The sequence below is a fragment of the Microtus ochrogaster genome, chromosome 7 (genome assembly GCF_000317375.1).
Source record: "Microtus ochrogaster isolate Prairie Vole_2 chromosome 7, MicOch1.0, whole genome shotgun sequence".
Taxonomy (NCBI): domain Eukaryota; kingdom Metazoa; phylum Chordata; class Mammalia; order Rodentia; family Cricetidae; genus Microtus; species Microtus ochrogaster.
Window position 1 is genome coordinate 63,168,760 of NC_022014.1, and position 5,827 is coordinate 63,174,586.

The 5,827-nt window shown below is 50.8% G+C and overlaps 1 protein-coding gene across 1 annotated transcript in view; it reads right to left on the minus strand.

The window, feature by feature from the left end:
* Positions 1-4,988, minus strand: part of Ypel2 (yippee like 2) — a 53,917-nt gene extending 48,929 nt beyond the window's left edge. The window contains exon 1 of the transcript XR_003377130.1: positions 4,813-4,988. The gene's annotated coding sequence lies outside the window, so the exon portion shown is untranslated. The remainder of the gene's footprint in view (positions 1-4,812) is intronic.
* Between the last annotated feature and the right edge of the window lie 839 nt (positions 4,989-5,827).

Below are 5,827 nucleotides of genomic sequence, written 5' to 3' on the forward strand. Positions count from 1 at the left end.
TGCAGGCATACACACAGACAGACTATGTATACATAATAAATAAATATTTTTAAAAAAAAGAAAGTAAATGGATTTTAAAAATAATAAAGTTGGAGGCTGGGGATGTAGCTTAGCATGCATGACACTGGGAGACCAGCAAGACGCAGAATTCGGCCTGTAATTACACCATTAGGGAGAAAGAGGCCAGACATAAATTTCAAGACCAGCTTCAGACAGGAGAGAAAAAAGCCTTTGGGCAAAGAGCAGCTGCTGGTAACCAGTCAGGGAGGGGCAGGATTTCACCTGGGAAAGGAAAGGAACAGTAGAAAAAACAAACAAGCTGAATGGTGGTGGTGCTCACGCGCAATACTGTGGTTCAAGGCCAGCCTCATCTACAAAAGCTAGTTCCAAGACAGGCTCCAAAGGTACAGACAAACCCTGTCTTGAAATAAAAAACAAAGAAAAAAGACAAGGCAAACAAGAACAAGCAAAGTTAGAGATTATGTCTCTTGTTGCTTTTGTAGAGGCCCTGGGTTTGGTTCCCAGCACCCACATGGACCATAACCATCAGAACTCCAGTTCCAGAGAATGATACTCTCTTCTAACCTGGCACCATAAATACATGCAGACAAAACTCATACAGGTGAAATAAATCTTTGAAAAGAAAATGCTGTGACCCAGAAGAGGAAAAAAAGGCTTAAATTGGGTGTGGTGACACACACCTATAATCCCAGCAGTCAGTGGTAGAGGCTTGAGGACCAGGAGGGCAAAGCCAGCCTGGGCACATAGCAAGTCTTCTGAAGACAGCTTTGTGAGCATGGCATGTTTCAGAAAGGCCCAAACAGTTGCAGCAGAAATGAGGGCAGAAAGGCAGGTGATAAGGTGGGGCAAACCGGGGGAGGGCACACAGAGCTGCACCCTGCTGATGAGCATGAGGAAGAAATTGCTGCAGCCCACGGGGAAATTCAGGAAGATGCAATCTTTTACAGACCCAAGCAGACAGCACCTTTTGTTATGGAGAACATCACCAAAAACCTGTCAGCCCTAACAAAATACCTTTGGCAGGCAGGCAGGCAGGCAGGAGGGCACTGGTGACCTCTCCATCACTGTGGGCTAGAATTGAAAATGATGCTTTGTACCTGTCAAGAGGACCTAGTGGTTTGGTTTGTAGACCCCGAGAAAGGCTGAGATAGTTTACAAAGGGAACTGTGCCTGATCTCCTTTCCAATCCTTCCGCTCTGCTTTTCCCAAGACTTGTTGGCCCTTGCCACTCTTGCTTTCATTTCTTCTCTGTGCTCAAAACTGGATATGCTGAATAGGAGCAGCTAGGCCAAATGGAGCGTTATTAAAGTTAATTTAAACAATCTCCCAGTGAACGCTCTCCTGGAAGGCACTTTGTTGCCAAGAAGGACCAGAGGAGAATCTGAATTTGGATAATTAAGTGTCCTTTGTAAAGCTAAACTGCAGCTTTAATTCAAAGAAACCTCCTCCACCAACCTGTTTGGACAAAGTAAGAGAAATTGACTGTACAGCTCCACTGGCGTGTTTCTGTACATCTGTGCTTAAAGGCAGAGGTAAAAGCATCAGGAACCGAATGACTAAGAAGACCCACCTGCACACACTGTGCCCATGCAATTCAAAGAGACAGCTGACTAGGCAAGAGAGGTGGGAACTTTAGTCTCTTATTAACATCTGATGATAGACAAGTCCCTGATTCCACCCACCCACCCCCAAACCCCCAAATCAAAATAAAGTCACAGCCTGCCTTTCCCTCGGGCTACACAGTCTGGAATACCAGCCAGACACAAAACAAAATCAATCCTTTCTTCTGCTGGCCAGTTGCTAATCCCCCCCAGGCACCGACTGCCTCAAAACCATTAACATCATTATGACAACGAAAAACGCACACAATTTGTGAAGAGCACAGCAGCTCGTCAGCGTCAGCACTGCTCATATCTCCATCCCCCCACGCACTCAGAAGCACCCACTGCTACAGAGCCAGGAGCAACAGCTTCCCAGGAGCTGGAGTGGAGCAGGGCACCTGTTTACCTAAGCTTTTGAGCATGGTCCCACTCTGTAGTGCAGTGGCTCTGGAACAAGCTATGATGCAGAACAAGAGATCTGACTGCCTCTGCCCCCTGAGTGGTGGAACCAAAGGTGTAGCCACCATGCAAGGGCCCCTTTCAAAGGGCGACAGCTAGGAGCTGAGTGATCTGAAAGCTTGCACCCAAGTGTGGGACAGCTTCCTGACTTTGCACTTCATATCCATTCTCCGTGTGCACTGCCATCAACTCCCGGGAGACCATGGTTTCTAATCACTACCTGTATTGTCCTCCGACAGGCCACGCGGCACCCCGAACTAGCAACTCTAAACAGGTGTGTGGGGCCTAATGCCTGTCATCTCTACACTATGGAGGCTGAGGCTGGGGCTATTCAGGGTGTTCCAGGCCAGCCTGGGCTGTAGTATGAGAGGAGTAATTAACACGCTATACATATACATATGTATGTTTAACGTATAGGAATTACACAGATACACATATGCATTTCTTTTAACCACTGTATTTCCAAACCCTACTCTAGCCCTCGTGCATTCAGGCTAGACGACCTCCGCCCTAAACCAATGTTTCTCAAACTGGAGGTCATGACCCATTTGGTTAGGAAATCAAATTAATGAGTCATGACCACCAGTTGATTTTTTTCTAATGAAGCGGGAAAACAAACATCCCAGCATACTGCAGGTACTGTGGGTAATAGTTACCACTTCCCAAAACTTCTTTCAATAGCTGGCCAGTGCACATGTTCCTTACTGTGGATCCAAAGTTTGAAAATCGTGGTTCTAAAGAGCCGAAAGGTTTTTGTTTATTTTCTGAGACAAGAGCATCTCCTTACATAGCCCCGTCTAGCCTGGAATCCCTTTACACAGACCAGGCTAGCCTTAGTGATCCCCCTGCCTCTACCTCCAAGAGTTCAGGGCTTAGTCGTATACCACTATTGCTAGCTAGGAAAACAGTTTATTTTCCATCCCTACCCTAATTCAAGCAGAGAGATAAGATCCAAGAAATGGTGTTACTGAATTCTAAACCGGTAAGGCAGAGCCCAACTGAGGCAGGGCGTGAGCCCAGGCCCCCACTCCATCCCATTTTGACCCTGTCATGAAGTAGGGAGCAGATCGTAGAAGTCAAAGTGAAGTTTACCCAGCTCTCCCGATGCTGGGCAGTGTAAAGAACTCACTGCCACTCATTTCACAGCGCAGGACAAAAATGGGGGAACTGTCATAGCTGAGTATAAACCAGGCACAAAGATACATATGTATGAAAATGGCATAATAAAGTCATTATTTTGTAAACCACAGAATTTTAAAAAAAATTATTTAAAAAGAATGAAACTTCGGCCGGGCGGTGGTGGCACACGCCTTTAATCCCAGCACTTGGGAGGCAGAGGCAGGCGGATCTCTGTGAGTTCGAGACCAGCCTGGTCTACAAGAGCTAGTTCCAGGACAGGCTCCAAAACCACAGAGAAACCCTGTCTCGAAAAACCAAAAAAAAAAAAAAAAAAAAAAAAAAAAAAAAGAAGGAAACTTCCTTGAAGGTAAAACTATCATCATTAAAAGCAAAGAAAGTTGGCTGGATTCAGGTAAAGCCTATGGCAGTGTGTGGCAAAAAGGTGGGAAAGTGTGAACCCCATCTTATTGATCAGATTCTGAACCCCCAAACCAGACTATCACAGAGCTACAAGCCTGCGATTTTCCGTAATTCCCTTGTGTCTCTAATGTTCTGTAAATGGGATACAGAAAAGTAAAGTAATCCTAGTCTTGTCCAAAGCTCTGGGCAGAGCCCATCTTGCTAGAACGACAGGACAAAAGACTAGTAGCTAGGGCCCTTGTTAGCCCTAAGCCTTTCCAACTCGGTAGCTCAAAGACACTCCAATGTGGCAATAACAAATAAATCAACAAAGAGGCAAAAAACAAACACCCAGCAGAGCTCCTGAGCAGACCAATTTGCCATTTCCAGGCCGGACTGTGGAAGGTTGGGTAAACTGGGGGATGCTCACTCAGCTTTCTAAAAACGGTGGGTAAAAAAGTGAGGTCAAGAGGTGGCAGGCAGTTGTTTGCACAAGGTGTCCAAAGAAGCAGGCGTGGTCCCCCTCCTTAGTGCCAGTCACAAGACGCGAGTATTGTCGTGTGCCCCCACTCTTTCAGGAAAATCACCCGAAAGGAGTCAGCAAGCAAGCAGGTGAAACTTGAAGCAGGGAGAGACAGGAGCCAGCTCCGGGGAGGAACCCTCCGCAGAGGCCCCCGCAGCGGGTCTGGCAGCAGAGTTCGCGCCCACCCCTTGGCAAGGCCGCTGGGGAGGTGCCGGGAAGCGTCCAGGCAGGAACTCGCTGCGGTTCCCTCGGCCTGGGGCTGGCGTAGCACTCCGGGGACTTTTGAGGGCCGTGTGCCCCAGACCCAAGTGTCTCGGTGAAGACACAGACCACAAAGCCCGTGTCACCGTGTGCCACCCGAGGGGGGAAATAAAGCCAAACAAGGGAAGCAGCAGCGCCCAGACGTGCCGGTCTCCACCATCGCCAGTCAGCTCGCTGTCTTCCCCAAGCCCCGAACTCGGAGCGCGCGCCAGTGTTTGTAAACAAACCGGTCACGTGGCCGCCGCAGCCCGCTCCCCGCCCCTGACTCCCCGAGAACCCTTGGGGAGATCCCGAGGGACCTCCCCAGCATCGCCCCAACAGAGCTGGGCTGCGTGCTGTGCGGGAGCCCGACCGTCTCCAAGGCGATCAGCTCGAACCCGCGCGGACAGCGCCCCACGCCCACGCGCAACCGGCCAGCGATCCCTTTACCTGGCGGCAGGCTGCCCGGTCCCGCCAGCGCCAGGCTCGGCTGCTCCGGAGTGCTGGGCGACGAAGGACTGCACGGCTGACTCTGGCGCTCCCTGTGCGCTCTTAAAGCCACAGTCTCCGCCACCGCTGCCGCCACAGCCGCTCCGCATCCCTCCGAGTCCGGGCCGGGGGCTTGCCGGGTGACAGACGCGCCCCCGCGCCTATCCCATCGGCTCAGCACATAGCAACACGCCACCGGTTGGTCCGGCACGGCCGCAGCCCATCAGCGAGGAGCCAATCAGCGGAAGACGGAACTCCGCCCCTGCTTCCCCTGCCTCCCGCCCCCAACCCCCACCCGCCCCTCTGCCCTGGTGGGGCGCGCGTGCGAGGAGTGTGGCGAGGTCCTGGTCCCGCCAGTCCGGGCAGCTAGCGGGCGGGGCTGGGAGGAGAGAGGATTGGGATGGGTGAGTTCTCTGAGACAGGAGGCTGTTTGGGTTTACTGCGATTCCCAGGACCCGGGGCTACGATGGGACTTGAGATTTACCAGTACTTCTTGGAAAACCTAGATAGTAATTCCTTCCTCCCTTCGCTTTTAATTCCTGACCCAGAGCCTAAGTTACTAGAAGTGGCCCTCAGACTTCAAGGCAAGATAGGAGCAGTCTCACCAGGCCCACCCATGCCCTGCTCAGAAGCAGAGAGACAATTCTCTCTGCCCTGCTAGTCATTCCGACCAGATAAAACCAGAAAAGGACGGTCTGGTGTGTGCCAGGCCCTGCATTCAATCCCAGTACTGGGGGTGGAAGAGCATGCAGAAGGACTTGAGAGGAATTGGGGTGCCCTACAGCAATAGGTTTTCCAGGGTCTTCAGAAGTTAATGAGGTGGCTTAACATAACCAGAAAGTAGAATAAGAATCGTCAAACTGACCAAAGAGGAGGAGTCGGCATTCTGGGTCAGTGGGGTGGTGCTTTTCAAGGAAGAGAAGGTTAAAAAATAAACTCCTGACAGTCGGGAAATCCAGGGAGGTACCAGGTGGGT